We start from the raw sequence: 21,104 nt of genomic DNA on the forward strand, positions 1-21,104 counted from the left end.
CAACTGTGAGTGTATTGTGGCAGCACGCTTCAATGTGTCTATCCAAACTAGCCTAATGTTCCAGAATGTGTGAAAACATATAAAGGACAATGACATCACATCCAAGGACGATGACATCACATCAAAGGATGATGACATCACTGTAATACATAAAATGATATGTATGAATATTCAAAATGACGTATGGAAAACTCAATTTAAATGTCCAGAAAAGTGGCAGTGTTGCTGTGCAGCAGTGTCTGGTGTACGTTGGGAAGCTCTGTGTTGAACAATGCGAGTTGCATCCAACTCATATTTACCTTGCATGGGAGATACAATGATCAAGTATTTTATGACAATCATTTTTTTAAAAGTTAAAAACAAATACAGATTAATACAAACCATATTCTTGAAAAGGAGCATTATTTTGAAGAAGAAAATATGTATGTTACAAATATCCAACTGAGTAGAGATTGTCAACTGTGAGTGTATTGTGGCAGCACGCTTCAATGCGTCTATCCAAACTAGCCTAATGTTCCAAAATGTGTGAAAACATATAAAGGACAATGACATCACATCCAAGGACGATGACATCACATCAAAGGATGATTACATCACTGTAATACATAAAATGATATGTATGAATATTCAAAATGACGTATGGAAAACTCAATTTAAGTGTCCAGAAAAGTGGCAGTGTTGCTGTGCAGCAGTGTCTGGTGTACGTTGGGAAGCTCTGTGTTGAGCAATGCGAGTTGCATCCAACTCATATTTACCTTGCATGGGAGATACAATGATCAAGTATTTTATGACAATCATTTTTTTAAAAGTTAAAAACAAATACAGATTAATACAAACCATATTCTTGAAAAGAAGCATTATTTTGAAGAAAAAAATATGTATGTTACAAATATCCAACTGAGTAGAGATTGTCAACTGTGAGTGTATTGTGGCAGCACGCTTCAATGTGTCTATCCAAACTAGCCTAATGTTCCAGAATGTGTGAAAACATCAAAGGACGATGACATCACTGTAATACATAAAAGGATATGTATGAATATTTAAAATGACATATGGAAAACTAAATTTAAATGTCCAGAAAAGTGGCAGTGTTGCTGTGCAGCAGTGTCTGGTGTACGTTGGGAAGCTGTGTGTTGAGCAATGCGAGTTGCATCCAACTCATATTTACCTTGCATGGGAGATACAATGATCAAGTATTTTATGACAATAATTTTTTTTTAAAGTTGTAAACAAATACAGATTAATACCAGCCATATTCTTGAAAAGAAACATTATTTTGAAGAAAAAAATATGTATTTTACAAATATCCAACTGAGTAGAGATTGTCAACTGTGAGTGTATTGTGGCAGCACGCTTCAATGTGTCTATCCAAACTAGCCTAATGTTCCAGAATGTGTGAAAACATATAAAGGACAATGACATCACATCCAAGGACGATGACATCACATCAAAGGATGATGACATCACTGTAATACATAAAATGATATGTATGAATATTCAAAATGACGTATGGAAAACTCAATTTAAATGTCCAGAAAAGTGGCAGTGTTGCTGTGCAGCAGTGTCTGGTGTACGTTGGGAAGCTCTGTGTTGAACAATGCGAGTTGCATCCAACTCATATTTACCTTGCATGGTAAATATGAGCATTTAATGATCAAGTATTTTATGACAATCATTTTTTTAAAAGTTAAAAACAAATACAGATTAATACAAACCATATTCTTGAAAAGGAGCATTATTTTGAAGAAGAAAATATGTATGTTACAAATATCCAACTGAGTAGAGATTGTCAACTGTGAGTGTATTGTGGCAGCACGCTTCAATGTGTCTATCCAAACTAGCCTAATGTTCCAAAATGTGTGAAAACATATAAAGGACAATGACATCACATCCAAGGACGATGACATCACATCAAAGGATGATTACATCACTGTAATACATAAAATGATATGTATGAATATTCAAAATGACGTATGGAAAACTCAATTTAAGTGTCCAGAAAAGTGGCAGTGTTGCTGTGCAGCAGTGTCTGGTGTACGTTGGGAAGCTCTGTGTTGAGCAATGCGAGTTGCATCCAACTCATATTTACCTTGCATGGGAGATACAATGATCAAGTATTTTATGACAATCATTTTTTTAAAAGTTAAAAACAAATACAGATTAATACAAACCATATTCTTGAAAAGAAGCATTATTTTGAAGAAAAAAATATGTATGTTACAAATATCCAACTGAGTAGAGATTGTCAACTGTGAGTGTATTGTGGCAGCACGCTTCAATGTGTCTATCCAAACTAGCCTAATGTTCCAGAATGTGTGAAAACATCAAAGGACGATGACATCACTGTAATACATAAAAGGATATGTATGAATATTTAAAATGACATATGGAAAACTAAATTTAAATGTCCAGAAAAGTGGCAGTGTTGCTGTGCAGCAGTGTCTGGTGTACGTTGGGAAGCTGTGTGTTGAGCAATGCGAGTTGCATCCAACTCATATTTACCTTGCATGGGAGATACAATGATCAAGTATTTTATGACAATAATTTTTTTTTAAAGTTGTAAACAAATACAGATTAATACCAGCCATATTCTTGAAAAGAAACATTATTTTGAAGAAAAAAATATGTATTTTACAAATATCCAACTGAGTAGAGATTGTCAACTGTGAGTGTATTGTGGCAGCACGCTTCAATGTGTCTATCCAAACTAGCCTAATGTTCCAGAATGTGTGAAAACATATAAAGGACAATGACATCACATCCAAGGACGATGACATCACATCAAAGGATGATGACATCACTGTAATACATAAAATGATATGTAATCCATATTCTTGAAAAGAAGCATTATTTTGAAGAAAAAAATATGAATGTTACAAATATCCAACTGAGTAGAGATTGTCAACTGTGAGTGTATTGTGGCAGCACGCTTCAATGTGTCTATCCAAACTAGCCTAATGTTCCAGAATGTGTGAAAACATCAAAAGATGATGACATCACATCAAAGGACGATGACATCACTGTAATACATAAAAGGACATGTATGAATATTCAAAATGACGTATGGAAAACTAAATTTAAATGTCCAGAAAAGTGGCAGTGTTGCTGTGCAGCAGTGTCTGGTGTTCATTGTGAAGCTGTGAGTTGAGCAATGCGAGTTGCATCCAACACATATTTACATGGCATGGGAGATACAATGATCAAGTATTTTATGACAATAATTTTTTTTTAAAGTTGTAAACAAATACAGATTAATACCAGCCATATTCTTGAAAAGAAACATTATTTTGAAGAAAAAAATATGTATTTTACAAATATCCAACTGAGTAGAGATTGTCAACTGTGAGTGTATTGTGGCAGCACGCTTCAATGTGTCTATCCAAACTAGCCTAATGTTCCAGAATGTGTGAAAACATATAAAGGACAATGACATCACATCCAAGGATGATGACATCACATCAAAGGATGATGACATCACTGTAATACATAAAATGATATGTAATCCATATTCTTGAAAAGAAGCATTATTTTGAAGAAAAAAATATGTATGTTACAAATATCCAACTGAGTAGAGATTGTCAACTGTGAGTGTATTGTGGCAGCACGCTTCAATGTGTCTATCCAAACTAGCCTAATGTTCCAGAATGTGTGAAAACATCAAAAGATGATGACATCACATCAAAGGACGATGACATCACTGTAATACATAAAAGGACATGTATGAATATTCAAAATGATGTATGGAAAACTAAATTTAAATGTCCAGAAAAGTGGCAGTGTTGCTGTGCAGCAGTGTCTGGTGTTCATTGTGAAGCTGTGAGTTGAGCAATGCGAGTTGCATCCAACACATATTTACATGGCATGGGAGATACAATGATCAAGTATTTTATGACAATAATTTTTTTTTAAAGTTGTAAACAAATACAGATTAATACCAGCCATATTCTTGAAAAGAAACATTATTTTGAAGAAAAAAATATGTATGTTACAAATATCCAACTGAGTAGAGATTGTCAACGGTGAGTGTATTGTGGCAGCACGCTTCAATGTGTCTATCCAAACTAGCCTAATGTTCCAGAATGTGTGAAAACATCAAAAGATGATGACATCACATCAAAGGACGATGACATCACTGTAATACATAAAAGGACATGTATGAATATTCAAAATGACGTATGGAAAACTAAATTTAAATGTCCAGAAAAGTGGCAGTGTTGCTGTGCAGCAGTGTCTGGTGTTCATTGTGAAGCTGTGAGTTGAGCAATGCGAGTTGCATCCAACACATATTTACATGGCATGGGAGATACAATGATCAAGTATTTTATGACAATAATTTTTTTTTAAAGTTGTAAACAAATACAGATTAATACCAGCCATATTCTTGAAAAGAAACATTATTTTGAAGAAAAAAATATGTATTTTACAAATATCCAACTGAGTAGAGATTGTCAACTGTGAGTGTATTGTGGCAGCACGCTTCAATGTGTCTATCCAAACTAGCCTAATGTTCCAGAATGTGTGAAAACATCAAAAGATGATGACATCACATCAAAGGACGATGACATCACATCAAAGGACGATGACATCACTGTATTACATAAAAGGATATGTATGAATATTCAAAATGACATATGGAAAACTAAATTTAAATGTCCAGAAAAGTGGCAGTGTTGCTGTGCAGCAGTGTCTGGTGTACATTGTGAAGCTGCATCCAACTCATATTTACCTGGCATGGGAGATACATGATCAAGTATGTTAAGACAATAACTTTTTTTTTTAATTAAAAACAAATACAGATTAATACCAACCATATTCTTAAAAGAAGCATTATTTTGAAGAAAAATATATGTATGTTTGTGACGACCCCTCCCCACCACTAGGTGTGTGTTGGTTCTTTTGTTTCTTGCAGGCTCTGGTTGAGGCGGGGACATGAGGACATGATGGGTTGATGAGCTACACCTGGGCCCGGTGTAGCGCTGACTATAAAACCCTCTTCGCCATTCAGAACGCGCTCTCTCTCCATTCACGCACATCTCTCCATTCCTGTGGACATCGTGGCGTGGCTATTCTTCCTCTTTTTCTACATGCACTCACACACACGCATCCATTCACTCCTACACCACTGACTACTGATACTGAGCTTTACATTTATTCATGAATTAGTGTTTTGTAAATAAACTTTGATACTTTTTGCATTTACCTCGTCTCCACTCCCATTTTTGGTACAGCCTAAGAGCCGGGTTGTAACAAATGGGGGCTCGTCTATTTTGGTGGATTTAGTTTCTCAGGTAGTAAGGGGTCTGTTGGGCGGAGTTAGTGAGAAGGACCGGTTGTAGTGTGACTCGACACACAGCTGTTGCCAATTTCAGGAGCGTTTTTTGTCATTGAGCGCTCAGCTAAATGTTTGGGAGTAGCGTTGACGAGGGTAAGTGCTGTTTGTGGTCATTTCAGTGAAGCCGCTGGTTGTTTGTTAGTGTCGCCAGGTTTGATGTGCTGGTGATGTTTGGCAGTGAGTTCAGCAGTCAGGTCCAGCCACTGTAAGTTAGTGTTTCTGTCCCTGTTAGGCTTCAGTGTGGACTCCCTTTGGAGTTTGTGGGGGGGGTGTTAGTGTGGTGTGAACGCGGTTAGAGCTGCTGTCAGCTCGGGAGCACGGCCGAGGCTGCGGGGGAAGTTGCCGGTTGCTGGTTGCTTCGGTTGCTTTGCGGTAGAGAGTGCATAAATACCCACCGCAACTAGCACCTGAAGACTAGGGGGGAGTTTACCTAGTTCTCTGTCAGGCAGTTAGAGGGACGGTGCACGGTGACGTCACGGCTGTGCGGGGGGGCTGTGTGAGCTCAGCGTGCCGGGTGTGTTTTTGTCGCGTCAGTAGAGGATCGTGCGTGTAGGTAAGTGAGTTATGGCGAGTGTAGTGGAGTTTTTGAGAGCGCCATCGGAGGAGCTGCTGGACAGCTGCTCACGTGAACAGTTAATCCGTATTTCCGAACATTTTAATTTAGATGTTGGTGATAAGAGGATGAAGGACAAAATTAAAGGTATTGTTAAAGCCAATCTCACTGATAGGGGTATTTTCAGAGGTAAAATGTATACTGTTGGTCCTGAGGTGGACAGTGTTGCTGTGTCTGGCTGCAGAGATACAGGTCAGACTTTTGAGCAGAGGAGAGAGCTGTTGCTACTGCAGACAGAGATGGAGAAGCTGGCAGTGGAGAAACTGAGGAGAGAGGCAGAACTTAAAAGGCTGGAGATAGAGCACAGGTTGAGTTTACCTGCTGGAGGTGCTAGCTGTGCATCTGACTTCTCTGGTAGATCGACTTCGTCATTTGATGTTGCCAGTAATCTGAGGTTAGTTCCTCAGTTTAGTGAGCGAGACCCAGACACCTTTTTCTCATTGTTTGAGCGTGTAGCTGAGAGCAGAGAGTGGTCTGATGCTGATCGTACATTATTATTGCAGTGTGTTTTAATAGGTAAGGCTCAGGAGGCCTACTCTGCTCTGACAGTGGCAGAAAGTAAGGTGTATTTAACTGTTAAGTCTGCTGTATTAAAGGCCTACGAGTTAGTCCCTGAGGCGTATCGCCAGAAGTTCAGGACCTGGGAGAAGTCAGGGAAACAGAGTCATGTGGAGTTTGCCAGAGATCTGGTCACTTTTTTCAGTCGGTGGTGCAATGCCGTAAAAGTAGACACTTATAATGCTTTATGTGATCTGGTTGTTTTAGAACAATTTAAAAATTCCATTCCCAGCCACGTCGCTGTTTACATCGGTGAGCATAAGGTGAAGACTGCTGCTGAGGCCGCCACCCTGGCTGATGACTACCTGCTGACGCACAGAGGTGACCGCAACTTCAGGGTCCCAGATGGAGGTGGTATGTATCGTGCCTCGGGTAGACGAGAAGAGAAACCTCATTCACGCCTTGGTAGGTTGGAACACTGTACACGAGGTCAGACGCATTTGGACTCTTCAAGAGTATGTAACTTTTGCAAGGGTAGAGGGCACTGGAAAGCTGACTGTCCCAGAGCTAATGCTGGAAGAGGGTATAGCGGGGGTCGGATGAACTCTGGTGCTTGTGCTGTATCTGTGGAACCTGTCCCTGTTGTCTCTCCCTTTAGACAGGTTAACATTGGAGAGCCATGCAGGTTGGAGGAACCTGACTTCTCTGCCTTTGTGTCTGACGGCTGTGTGTCACTGGTGGGAGGTAACAGTGTGCCGGTAAAAATCTTGAGAGATACCGCAGCATATGACTCGTACATTTTGAGCTCTGTTCTGCCTTTTTGTGATGATTCTGACACTGGGGACTTTGTCCTGATGCGGGGTATGGGTTTGAACGTTGTGCCTGTTCCTCTGCATTCTGTTGAAATTAACTGTGGTTTGGTGCAGGGTAAGGTCGCCATGGGGGTCCGTCCTGCACTGCCGATCGAAGGTGTGGACATCATTCTTGGTAACGGCCTGGCTGGCAGCCGGGATGTGGGCCGAGCGTACACCACCTCCTATAGTGTCATCTTCACCCACTGTGACTGGTAACCCAGAAGAGAACGCTTGGTGTTTCCCAGAAGTGTTTACCGCTTGCGCTGTGACACGGGCTATGAGCCGTGCACAGGGGGAACCTGAGCAGGGTGAAGAGGAGTTGAGTGAGGGGGATCTTGTTGTTGTTCCTGACTCATTGTTGTCTGTATCTCGCAGTGACCTAGTGGCGGAGCAGAGAGCTGATCCCTCCCTGAGTCAGCTGTTTGAGGCTGTTCTCTCCACTGAGGATGGAAACAGCGCCGCCAGTGGTTATCTGTTGCAAGGAGAGCTTTTGGTGAGAAAATGGCTGTCGCATGGGGAAGACTTTGTCGGTAAGCCAGTGTTTCAGATTGTGGTTCCTGTAAAGTTTCGTGACGAGGTCCTTCAAACATCACATAACCAGTCAGGACATCTGGGCGTCCGTAAGACGTATAATTACATTTTACGGTATTTTTTTTGGCCTCGTTTAAAGAAAGATGTGTCTCGTTATATTAAATCATGTCACACGTGCCAAATGACAGGTAAACCCAATCAGAGCATTAAACCTGCTCCACTGTGCCCCATCCCAGCGACTGCACAGCCATTTGAATATTTGATCATTGACTGTGTCGGTCCTTTACCTTGTTCCAAAGCAGGCTGTAACTACTTGCTTACTGTGATGTGTCAGAGCACGCGGTATCCAGCCGCATATCCACTGCGTTCTATCACTACGAAGTCGGTACTGAAAGCACTGACACAATTCATCTCCATCTTCGGAATCCCGAAAGTGATCCAGAGTGATCAGGGTTCAAATTTCTCATCCAACCGTTTTGCACAAGTGTGGAAACAGTTGAAGGTCCAACATAACCAGTCTTCCGCATATCACGCACAGAGTCGGGGAGCTCTTGAGAGGTTCCACCAGACTCTGAAGTCTCTTTTCCGTAGTTATTGTGTTGAGCTGAATCAGGACTGGGAGGAAGGGCTGCCATGGCTTCTGTTGGCTGCTAGAGAAGTTGTGCAGGAAAGCACCGGTTTTAGCCCTAACAAACTTGTTTTTGGCCATACAGTGCGTGGGCCGCTCACGCTGTTGCATGACACTGTCACGCCATCAGAACCGCCTAGTAATCTGATAGAGTATGTAAACGGGTTCCGGCATCGTTTGTACTCTGCTGGGGAGATGGCTAAAGAAAAGTTGTCGTCTGCCCAGGAAAAAATGAAGCATTTGTATGATCGGAAAACCGAGCAGCGCGGGTTTAGTCCTGGAGATCAGGTCCTCGCTTTGTTTCCAATGGTTAAGTCGCCATTTCAAGCTAAATTTACTGGCCCTTTTACTGTACTGTGGCAGGTGTCTGACCAAAATTATATCCTTTCCACGCCGAAGCGTAGGAAAGTAACTTAACTCTGCCATGTCAACATGTTGAAACCGTACTATGCTCGCGAGTCTAGACCTCTCTCAGCAGCGGCGGCTGTTGGGAGTCAGTTCCCTGCAGGGGAGGATGATGGGGTTACCGCACCAGATGAAAGCTTGTTGCGTGGGCGACTGAAGAACGCTGAAATGTTGCGTAATCTTGATTCTTTGTTTGTTCATTTGTCTGCGGAAAGAAGTGCTGAGTTGTCTGCTCTTATTCACAGCTATCCATGCTTGTTTGGTGATACACCAAGCCAAACTCATCTGGTTGAGCATGACATAGATGTAGGCGACGCGCAGCCCATCTGTCAGCGTTTTTACCGTGTGTCTGAAGAGAAGCGCAAGGCAATGGACACAGAAATTAAATACATGCTCGAAAATGGCATCGCAGAACCCTCATCTTCGAGCTGGGCGTCACCATGTTTGCTTGTTGAAAAGTCTGACAAAAGTCCTAGGTTTTGTACAGATTATCGTAAAGTAAATACAGTTACCAAACCTGATGCCTATCCACTGCCTCGGATCGAAGATTGTGTTGATCAGGTTGGTTCTGCGAAATTTGTAAGTAAATATGATCTACTGAAGGGTTACTGGCAGGTTCCACTGTCTCAGAGGGCAAAATAAATCTCTGCCTTTATAACACCCAACGGTTTGTTCACTTATGAGTCATGAGTTTTGACTGCGGAATGCTGCGGAATGTGGAACCCACAATGGTCACTGAAATAACTTGAAACTGACAAAAGTAATAATAAATAAAAATTCACTGAAAATTAACTAATGAAAATCAGACATTGCTTTTGAATTGTGGTTCAACAGAATCATTTTAAAAAACAAACTAATTCACGCACATCTCTCCATTCCTGTGGACATCGCGGCGCGGCTATTCTTCCTCTTTTTCTACATGCACGCGCATCCATGCACTCCTACACCACTGACTACTGATACTGAGCTTTACATTTATTCATGAATTAGTGTTTTGTAAATAAACTTTGATACTTTTTGCATTTACCTCGTCTCCACTCCCATTTTTGTTACAGCCTAAGAGCCGGGTTGTAACAGTGCGCACCGTTTATACATGAGGCCCCTGGTTATCTATAAGTACTGGATCCCATGAGACCACCGGTTTGATGTAACCGCTGAACTTATGAATTTATTGAGCAGATGACTTTGAATCACGCCGTTTCTTCTGTGAGGAACCCGGAAATGTTTTAACTCTGTCTGAATACGAAGCGGAATGAATGAGTCATTGATATGACACATTGATATCGAAGCTATCCAAACGTATGACAACGTTTCCTCGATGGTGATATGTGGCATCTTGCCAGGTAATATGAGGCTGGTGAATTTTGAAGCCTTTACCTTTAGATGAAAGGGCTTGAAGTGGAATGAACGTAGTGATGAGGCGGCTGTGATGAAGACGCCAGATGCTGATGAAGATGCTGATGAGGCGTGAGCCTGAGCATATGAGCTGAATGCATAAAGTTTGCTGGATTTAACCGAGACTGCGAGTGCGATGTTTGTAGCCTGGAGTAGCAGATGAAGCTGCCTGAGCAGTGAACCAGAGGGAGGAGAAACTCCTCTGCTGAGGATCAGACGTCGCTGGTTATACCACAAGACTGGATGAAGGTACGTTAACTATTTGCTGTTTGCATCGAGCTGCTCGCATCGGTTTGTGCTGATACTGACACTGAAACAGCATAGAGGAGAACGGTTTTTAAACTTTTGACAGCAACAATGTGATTGGTTCAGGGGACATGGCAAGCTCTGATTGGTCACTGAAAAGAGAGACGCCCATAATCAGCTGACATAGTAATAGCCCATGAGAGAGTGACCCAGAATGAATGAGAATGAATGAGGTTGCACACCTAGTCTTCCTGACTGAATTTACGCTTAAGCTTCATTCTTTAAGTGAAGCATTATTTTGAAGAAAAACACATATGTATGTTACAAATATTCAACTGAGTAGAGATTGTTAACTGTGAGTGTATTGTAGCAGCACGCTTCAGAGGCCTGTACTACGAAGCAGGATTTGGCGTCAGCGAGGTAACTTCAGAGTTTTCCGAGTGCAGCTGAAACAAGGCTGAAATAGTCAAACATGCTGCAACATTAAGAATGGGCATAATTAGGTGTAATTCATTCATCCTTCACATATAGTAAAGTATTTATATCTAGAAGAGTATATCTGACATTTAAGTGTTCCGTTAAATTCATAAATCTGTTAGTTTGCATTCACACATCTGGAGTTCTTTCTTTCGCCAGCTGTTTTTCCTGCATCTGGCAGCTTCAACTGTGTTACTTTTAGTCTGGATTAAGTGTTTAACTTCTTCATATTTATCTAATATAGTTTACTCTTCCTTTGTTAAATGTGTCTCTCTGCCTGTCTGTCTGCTGACAGATTTACTGAGTTGATAACCAGCTTCGTAGGACCGCTTAGCGTGATCTGGTTTGTTAGGGTTAGTGAAACCAGATAAGGAGAAGATACCCTGGAGATGTTGAACTCTCTTCGTAGTACAGACCTCTGGTTTGTCTGCTCCACACATAGAACTAGAAGTAGTGGTGATATCTGTAATAGTATCATTTACTGTGTTGTATTAGCTGCAGTAGAAATAGTCCTTGAATTATTTTTTATAAATATTAACAATGATACCAGTGATACATTTACTGCTGTGTGTGTTTTTATCAACTATGGTGGTGATCTTTCTCCGTCATGTTTAATGTCAGCGCCAGCAGCAAACACAGAAATCCACCATGTGATCAAGTTTAGTTTGAAATGTGTCACACAGCTGAGTTGGAAGAGCTCATTTATTGGTGTGACACCTCTCTAAGACAGACGTGTGATGCCTCACATGTTTGTCTGCTGACATGTTGTCATTCTTCCAGCAGTTTTTCATGGTGACAATGATCAAACTGTGGCGGTGTTGATTCCCCAGATTTCAGCTGATCAGGAAGAAGAGACAGTTCTACCCCCCCACCACCCATATAATAAACACTGTGTCATGTTTTACACATATCCTTCACACAGTTATTCACCTTTAACACCATTTCACACCAATAAAACATGAATTCATCTTCATCACTGTGTCACTGTCCATCAAACATCATGTGTCAGCTTCCCTCTCCTGAGCCTCCACCTCAGCACAGGTTGTTTGTACTGGTCACATTAACATGGCTCTCTATGGGGCTGACGCTTGGACTTCTGGTCACTTCCAGTTATTTAGAGCCAAACGTGTGAGTCTGACTGATTCAATAGTAATATGTCTGTGACCAGCACAAGATTTCACACATTTCTATGAAAATAAATGTGTATGAAGAGTGAAAATTGTGGGGATGAGAGCGAGTTTAAAATATATATATTTTCTTTTTACAGAAGATTTTAAAGCTCTTCTCCACTCTAGCTAGTGATGTCACCACTCTAGCCAGTGCAATAAAAGTCAGACAAGGGTACTTTTACTGAGCTCCAAACAAAGTTAAACATTTCAAATAGTTTAAAAGTTGAATAAGAGTTATAATCTATGGAAGATGTGGAACATTTTAAAGTTTGAAGGCGATTTATAGGTGAAAGTATGAATGAGTAGTTCATGTTTAAATTCTGAACATGTCTCCTATTCATTTGAATGGGACATTTTTGATGGAATATGTTTAATAATTCTCAAAATATGACAGTTATGAAAAATACACTTCAGTATATATGTAACAGTTAACTATGATACCAGTATCAGACTTTTCTTCTGCCTTTCTTTTGGACATTTTCCTGACTTTTTTGGGACAATTTTCAAACATTTCTTTGGACAGTTTTTGGACTTTCTTTCCTCGCTAAGATTCAGTGTAAGTTTGGAGCGTTATTTAACCTCCTTCTCTACATGTTAGCATGAAAACTTTGGTACAAAAGGAGAAAATAAAATGCATGAATCTGAACACAAATGAGATCACTGAACAGAAGGAGATAAAAAAACTGAAACTTCTGTCACAAGATAAAAGTTCTTTGAGGAACAGACAGAAGGTTTTAGGCTGCTGTGTGTGTTTTTATCCACGAGATGTCACTGTGGTTCTCATGGCGACCATCATCAGCATCATCAGCATCATGTGGATGATGTCACACATGTTAGTCTGCTGATGAAGCTGCAAGATGTTGTCTGTCTTCAACCTGTTCAGAGTTATAGAACAAGAATTAAAAAATAACTCAGAAAACATTAAATAAGCAAAAACAAAAAAACTTGTGTTTGTCTTTTTATTTTGAATGAAGAAAACTATACTTAATATACTACTACTACTACTACTACTAATAATAATAATAATAACAGGGGAGATGGTAGATTTTATTCATTTAAAAAAATAGCTTCTTTAATAAATTCAGATTATACCAAAACTAAATTATTCAGATTGAAATAGTTATTCACAATTAATCAAAAATTACATTTTATTTTCCATATTTTTTATGATAAATGCAGTACCTGTGAGGGTTTATGGACAATATCTGTCATTGTTTTGTGTTGTTAATTGATCTCCATTTTTCATATTTATTTATTTATCTATCTATCTATCTATTTATTTATATTGTATCTATAACATTTTCATTTTCTTTCATTTATTTATCTTTTTTTATTTTCCATTCTTATTTTTTATATTTAGTTTTTATTTTCCATCTTTTTATATTTATTTATTTATTCATTATTCCTTTCAATCTTTATTTTTTATAGTTATTTATTTATTTGTTTATTTATTTTTTAATATATATTTATTTATTTATGTATTTATATATATTTTATCATACATAAGTAAGTACATATATATATATCTGGACAATATCTGTCATTGTTCTGTGTTGTTAATTGATTTCCAATAATAAATATATACATACATTTACATAAGGCAGCATATTTGTCCACTCCCATGTTGATAAGAGTATTAAATACTTGATAAATCTCCCTTTAAGGTACATTTTGAACATATAAAAATGTGTGATTAAATTGCGATTAATCGTGATTAAATATTTGAATCGATTGACAGCCCTAATAAAAAATAAAACAATGATTCAGTACTTTAGAATACAGAGAAACCAAAGCAGGTTTATAGGGGAGTGACTTTAGCTTATTACTCTTAAACACTGAAAATGAAAGAAAGAAACTAAATAAAAGATGTTTCCTTTCTAAACTATTCCACAATAAACTCCTGTAACTGTTCTAATCTTTATTTTTAGTACGTTAGTAGAAACTGTGCTTTTCCTTCTAGGACGAGTCAACATGTCTGCAGCTGTCAGACAGCAGCGTTATCTGTCCACTGCAGGGGCTGATGGGAGGTGTGAGGAGCCTTCAGGAACCACGTGGCCCTCGTCTGATCTCACAGCTCGTCCTTGTTTGGCCTCAGCTGCATCAGAGCGCCACTTCTCCCCAGGTTCACCAGAGGAAACACCACTGCACACAATGCTTTTCCTCCCAGCTGCTGCTCTGTGCTGTCTGTGTTCAGGTGAGTGTTTCCAGCCAATCAGGAGCCAATAAAGTCCACCTGTAACAAACACTGTCACACTCACCTTCATCTACCTGTCTGTCTCTCTACAGCGCTGGTTGCCATGGCAGCAGACCTGGTTCAGGATGATTTAACATGGACCAGGAGAGTTGGTGGAAATGTTTCCTTCAGCTGTCGAGGAACTGACCCGTGTGTCAGTGATGTATTCTGGTACCAGAAGAGAGACACAGAAACATTCACATTGATTCTGTTTATTGATAGGAGCAATTGTCAAATATATTCAGGTTACAATCATCCTCAGAAAGATGATTTCTCAGCTGCGATTAAACAGAACGGCTGTGAGTTGGAGATCCAGAAGGTTGAACTCAGTCATTCAGCCTCCTACTACTGCTCCTGTTGGAGTGATCTAGGTCTCCACAGTGATAAATGATGCCTGCAGCCTGTACAAAAACCATCAGAGGAACAGATGTCAAACAGTGGTTGTGACAGGAAGAGAGCCGTAAACCACAGCCCAGGTTCACATAGTCCACCTCCATCTCAGCCACAGTCACACACACACTGAACTGAGGGATTCATTAGATTTGATATTCATTCATATTTCTATCAGATACTCTAGCAGGTTTATTGTTGTTCCACACAGTGAGGACAAACTAGTGGCACAGAGGCACAAGGATGAAATCATTTAAAGACATCAGACTAATAATAATAATATATTAGATTTATATAGCGCTTTTTAGTGATCTCAAAGACGCTTTAACATAGTCGGGGGGAAAACGGTGTGAGACAGACAGGAGACGAACGACAAAAAGCGACATACACAGGCACAATCACATACATACACACGGACTGATGGGTAGGGGGAGGGAGGTGGCTATGGGTAAGCAGATGAGAAAAGATGTGTTTTGAGGCGGGACTGGAATATGGTGAGGGAATCGGAGTCTCTGATAAGATTGGGGAGTGAGTTCCAGAGCTTGGGAGCTGCCCTAGAGAATGCTCTGTCCCCAAAGCTGCGGAGTTTGGACTTGGGGGTGGAGAGTAAACCAGCTGAGGTGGATCTGAGGGACCGTTGAGGTTGGTAGGGGGAGAGGAGTTCAGAGAGATAGGGGGGTGCAAGTTGGTGGAGGGCTTTGTAGGTGAGGGTCAGGATTTTGTAGGAAATCCGGTGGGAGATGGGGAGCCAGTGAAGGTCTTTCAGGACTGGGGTGATATGATGCCATGATTTGGTGTGGGTGAGGAGTCGAGCAGCTGCATTCTGGACCAGTTGTAGTTTATTTATGGAGGTGTTGCTGATGCCATAGAGTTTAGAGTTGCAATAGTCAAGGCGGGAGGAGATGAAGGCGTGGATGAGTTTCTCTGCTGTAGGGGGTGTGAGGGAGGGACGGATTTTTGCAATAAGAAGGATATTTTGACCAGTTGGCGGATGTGGGGCTCGAGGGAGAGGGTGGAGTCAAAGATCACGCCAAGGTTGCGTGCCTGGGGTAGGGGGAAACAGAAGTGCCATCGATGTTGAGTGTGAGGTTGTTGGTTTTGGTGAGGGTGGATTTGGAGCCGATGAGAAGGAGTTGTGTTTTGTCGCTGTTGAGTTTTAGAAAGTTCTGTTGCATCCAGGCTTTAATTGCAGAGAGGCAGGAGTTGATGTGGGAGAGCGGTGGGTTGTGGGGGGTGTTGGTGCTGAGGTAGGTCTGAGTGTCGTCAGCATAGCAGTGGAAGTCCAGGTTGAAGTGGCGTAGGATCTGACCGAGGGGGAATAAGTAGATTATGAACAGGAGTGGACCGAGTACAGAGCCTTGGGGGACACCTTGTGTGACTGTGGATGTGGCAGAGGAGTTGTTGTGAAGGGAGATGAAATGAGATCTGTTGGTGAGGTATGACCGGAGCCAGCTGAGTGCAGTACCTTCGATACCGATGTCTTGGAGTCTGGTGAGAAGAATGTTGTGACATACGGTATCGAAGGCTGCACTCAGGTCCAGGAGGATGAGGATTTTGAGGGCTCCGGTGTCAGCAGAGGTAAGGAGGTTATTGAGGACTTGGAGGAGTGCAGTTTCTGTGCTGTGGAGGGGGCGAAAGCCAGATTGGAGGGGTTCAAGCAGGTTGTTGGAATGCAGGTGGGATTGGAGCTGGGTGGAGACGAGGCGTTCGAGGGTTTTGGAGAGGAAGGGGAGGTTGGAGATGGGGCGGTAGTGATTGAGACAGGAGGGGTCCAGACCAGGTTTCTTGAGTGTGGGGGTGACAGCAGCAGTTTTGAAGGCTGAGGGGACAGTTCCATGGGACAGTGAGGAGTTGAAGAGGTCGGTGAGGTAAGGGCATAGGACAGGGAGGCAGGACTTCAGCAGGGGAGTGGGGAGGGGGTCGAGGGAGCAGATCGTGGGTTTGGATGTGCTGATGAGTTTGGCGATGGCTGCTGAGTCAACAGGGTCGAACCGGGAGAGGCGGTGCTGGGGGGGAGGGGTCAGGCGGTCCAGAGGGATGGAGAGAATAGGGGTCGGTGTGGTTGCTGCTGGGTCAGACACGGGGAGCAGTGAGTTGTTGATGGTGGTGATTTTGTCGCTGAAGAACTGAAGGAATGGGTTGCAGAGATCGGGTGAGGGGTCAGAGAGGGGGTTGGCACGAGGGCCCTCTGTTGCTTGTAAAGAGAAGTGAAAAAGCTTACAGCACCTGGTATTCCCAGGCGGTCTCCCATCCAAGTACTGACCAGGCCCGACCCCACTTAGCTTCCGAGATCAGACGAGATCCGGCATGTTCAGGGTGGTATGGCCGTAAGCAACAGCACTGGTGACGAGATCGGGCGTGTTCAGGGTGGTATGGCCGTAAGCAACAGCACTGGTGACAAAACGGCCCTTTATAGATGTCAATCACTGCCACCGTGAACGCCTGTGTGCATTTCTGTCCATATGGACATTAGCATATTTCCAGAAGTTCTGGGCAAGGAGCTCTGATTACAGTGACACAGTTTCCCCACATGAATGATAAACACTATCTATGACAGAGGTGAGATTGTAACTGAGCTGCTTGAATGCAGGTTTGAGGTGCTTTTTGCAATTTTATGCTACTTTATACTTGATTTTACAGGGATAGATTGGAGTTTTTACTCCACTACGTTTGTGATTGTTATTGCGACTTTGTAGATTTAGATTTGACATTTAAAACGTGATTGTTTCATAAAATATGGCGCAGTATGATACTTGAAAATGCTGCTTACACAGCAATACATCAGTGATAATAATCCAATAATATTTTTATAACATAGCCTGTAACAATGTAACAACGACAGAGTTTGTAACAAAGGCCCTTTTTGTCATTATAGTGAGAATATTTGTTTGTGTTCCTGACAATCTGCAGCTGCTACCTTCATAGACAGAATACGAAAACTTTGTGTTACAGCATCTTTAAATGGCCTTTTTGTTGCTGCAAATGTTGCTTACGGCCATACCACCCTGAACACGGCCGATCTCGTCTGATCTCGGAAGCCAAGCAGGGTCGGGCCTGGTCAGTACTTGGATGGGAGACCGCCTGGGAATACCAGGTGCTGTAAGCTTTTTCGCTTCTCTTTTACAAACAGCGGAGGGCGCTGCTGCTTCTTCGTTGGACACTGGCAGGCGCTGATGAAAATCAATAGAATGGTGTACACACAATGTCAATGCTTTTCAAATATTTTTTAAAGAGCAGATCACGAGTTACAAGTGTATATCATTATATCATAAACTAATTAGAAGCTGATCAATTTCACTCGGGAAAAAAATTAAACCTTTATTGATGTTTATTGGACAGCATACAGTGGAAAGAATGGTGAAGATATACATCATTCAGAAACGACACGTCAGTTTTCATCTTTTTTTCAAAAGCATGCAGAAGTGATTCAAACTGAAGTAATGGCCGTTACTCTTTGGTGACAGCACACTAGCATCAGGACAAAGCGTTGAAAATGTGGGCGAAAGAAAAATGCTGAAATTCAACATCCAGAGTCAAGCTGCTCTGATTTTCAAAGTCTCCACCGGAGAAGCAGCGGCGCCCTCTGCTGCTTGTAAAGAGAAGTGAAAAAGCTTACAGCACCTGGTATTCCCAGGCGGTCTCCCACCCAAGTACTGACCAGGCCCGACCCTGCTTAGCTTCCGAGATCAGACGAGATCGGGCGCGTTCAGGGTGGTATGGCCGTAAGCAACAGCACTGGTGACGAGATCGGGCGTGTTCAGGGTGGTATGGCCGTAAGCAACAGCACTGTTGACAAAACGGCCCTTTATAGATGTCAATCACTGCCACCGTGAACGCCTGTGTGCATTTCTGTCCATAGGGACATTAGCATATTTCCAGAAGTTCTGGGCAAGGAGCTTTGATTACAGTGACACAGTTTCCCCACATGAATGATAAACACTATCTATGACAGAGGTGAGATTGTAACTGAGCTGCTTGAATGCAGGTTTGAGGTGCTTTTTGCAATTTTATGCTACTTTATACTTGACTTTACAGGGATAGATTGGAGTTTTTACTCAACTATGTTTGTGATTGTTATTGCGACTTTGTAGATTTAGATTTGACATTTAAAACGTGATTGTTTCATAAAATATGGCGCAGTATGATACTTGAAAATGCTGCTTACACAGCAATACATCAGTGATAATAATCCAATAATATTTTTATAACATAGCCTGTAACAATGTAACAACGACAGAGTTTGTAACAAAGGCCCTTTTTGTCATTATAGTGAGAATATTTGTTTGTGTTCCTGACAATCTGCAGCTGCTACCTTCATAGACAGAATACGAAAACTTTGTGTTACAGCATCTTTAAATGGCCTTTTTGTTGCTGCAAATGTTGCTTACGGACATACCACCCTGAACACGGCCGATCTCGTCTGATCTCGGAAGCCAAGCAGGGTCGGGCCTGGTCAGTACTTGGATGGGAGACCGCCTGGGAATACCAGGTGCTGTAAGCTTTTTCGCTTCTCTTTTACAAACAGTGGAGGGCGCTGCTGCTTCTTCGTTGGACACTGGCAGGCGCTGATGAAAATCAATAGAATGGTGTACACACAATGTCAATGCTTTTCAAATATTTTTTTAAGAGCAGATCACCAGTTACAAGTGTATATCATTATATCATAAACTAATTAGAAGCTGATCAATTTCACTCGGGAAAAAAAGAAACCTTTATTGAAGTTTATTGGACAGCATACAGTGGAAAGAATGGTGAAGATATACATCACTCAGAAACGACACGTCAGTTTTCAACTTTTTTTCAAAAGCATGCAGAAGTGATTCAAACTGAAGTAATGGCCGTTACTCTTTGGTGACAGCACACTAGCATCAGGACAAAGCGTTGAAAATGTGGGAGAAAGAAAAATGCTGAAATTCAACATCCAGAGTCAAGCTGCTCTGATTTTCAAAGTCTCCACCGGAGAAGCAGCGGCGCCCTCTGCTGCTTGTAAAGAGAAGTGAAAAAGCTTACAGCACCTGGTATTCTCAGGCGGTCTCCCACCCAAGTACTGACCAGGCCCGACCCTGCTTAGCTTCCGAGATCAGACGAGATCAGGCGTGTTCAGGGTGGTATGGCCGTAAGCAACAGCACTGGTGACGAGATCGGGCGTGTTCAGGGTGGTATGGCCGTAAGCAACAGCACTGGTGACAAAACGGCCCAAAACGGCAATCACTGCCACCGTGAACGCCTGTATGCATTTCTGTCCATAGGGACATTAGCATATTTCCAGAAGTTCTGGGCAAGGAGCTCTGATTACAGTGACACAGTTTCCCCACATGAATGATAAACACTATCTATGACAGAGGTGAGATTGTAACTGAGCTGCTTGAATGCAGGTTTGAGGTGCTTTTTGCAATTTTATGCTACTTTATACTTGACTTTACAGGGATAGATTGGAGTTTTTACTCAACTATGTTTGTGATTGTTATTGCGACTTTGTAGATTTAGATTTGACATTTAAAACGTGATTGTTTCATAAAATATGGCGCAGTATGATACTTGAAAATGCTGCTTACACAGCAATACATCAGTGATAATAATCCAATAATATTTTTATAACATAGCCTGTAACAATGTAACAACGACAGAGTTTGTAACAAAGGCCCTTTTTGTCATTATAGTGAGAATATTTGTTTGTGTTCCTGACAATCTGCAGCTGCTACCTGTATAGACAGAATACGAAAACTTTGTGTTACAGCATCTTTAAATGGCCTTTTTGTTGCTGCAAATGTTGCTGCAAATGTTGCTTACGGCCATACCACCCTGAACACGGCCGATCTCGTCTGATCTCGGAAGCCAAGCAGGGTCGGGCCTGGTCAGTACTTGGATGGGAGACCGCCTGGGAATACCAGGTGCTGTAAGCTTTTTCGCTTCTCTTTTACAAACAGCGGAGGGCGCTGCTGCTTCTTCGTTGGACATTGGCAGGTGCTGATGAAAATCAATAGAATGGTGTACACACAATGTCAATGCTTTTCAAATATTTTTTAAAGAGCAGATCACCAGTTACAAGTGTATATCATTATATCATAAACTAATTAGAAGCTGATCAATTTCACTCGGGAAAAAAAGAAACCTTTATTGAAGTTTATTGGACAGCATACAGTGGAAAGAATGGTGAAGATATACATCACTCAGAAACGACACGTCAGTTTTCAACTTTTTTTCAAAAGCATGCAGAAGTGATTCAAACTGAAGTAATGGCCGTTACTCTTTGGTGACAGCACACTAGCATCAGGACAAAGCGTTGAAAATGTGGGAGAAAGAAAAATGCTGAAATTCAACATCCAGAGTCAA

General features: G+C 41.5%; 6 non-coding genes across 6 annotated transcripts; 3 read left to right on the forward strand and 3 right to left on the reverse strand.

Moving 5' to 3' along the window:
* Positions 1-16,985: 16,985 nt before the first annotated feature.
* LOC141774687 (5S ribosomal RNA) lies at positions 16,986-17,104 on the reverse strand. The gene has a single exon (XR_012595436.1). It is a non-coding gene; the product is annotated as a 5S ribosomal RNA (ribosomal RNA).
* Positions 17,105-17,758: 654 nt separating this feature from the next.
* On the forward strand, positions 17,759-17,877 carry LOC141774677 (5S ribosomal RNA). Its single transcript, XR_012595427.1, has one exon. It is a non-coding gene; the product is annotated as a 5S ribosomal RNA (ribosomal RNA).
* Positions 17,878-18,380: 503 nt separating this feature from the next.
* Positions 18,381-18,499, reverse strand: LOC141774658 (5S ribosomal RNA). Its single transcript, XR_012595409.1, has one exon. It is a non-coding gene; the product is annotated as a 5S ribosomal RNA (ribosomal RNA).
* A 654-nt stretch (positions 18,500-19,153) lies between these two features.
* On the forward strand, positions 19,154-19,272 carry LOC141774688 (5S ribosomal RNA). Its single transcript, XR_012595437.1, has one exon. It is a non-coding gene; the product is annotated as a 5S ribosomal RNA (ribosomal RNA).
* A 502-nt stretch (positions 19,273-19,774) lies between these two features.
* Positions 19,775-19,893, reverse strand: LOC141774666 (5S ribosomal RNA). Its single transcript, XR_012595416.1, has one exon. It is a non-coding gene; the product is annotated as a 5S ribosomal RNA (ribosomal RNA).
* A 662-nt stretch (positions 19,894-20,555) lies between these two features.
* Positions 20,556-20,674, forward strand: LOC141774678 (5S ribosomal RNA). Its single transcript, XR_012595428.1, has one exon. It is a non-coding gene; the product is annotated as a 5S ribosomal RNA (ribosomal RNA).
* Positions 20,675-21,104: the final 430 nt, after the last annotated feature.

The sequence above is a fragment of the Sebastes fasciatus genome, chromosome 9 (genome assembly GCF_043250625.1).
Source record: "Sebastes fasciatus isolate fSebFas1 chromosome 9, fSebFas1.pri, whole genome shotgun sequence".
Taxonomy (NCBI): Eukaryota; Metazoa; Chordata; class Actinopteri; order Perciformes; family Sebastidae; genus Sebastes; species Sebastes fasciatus.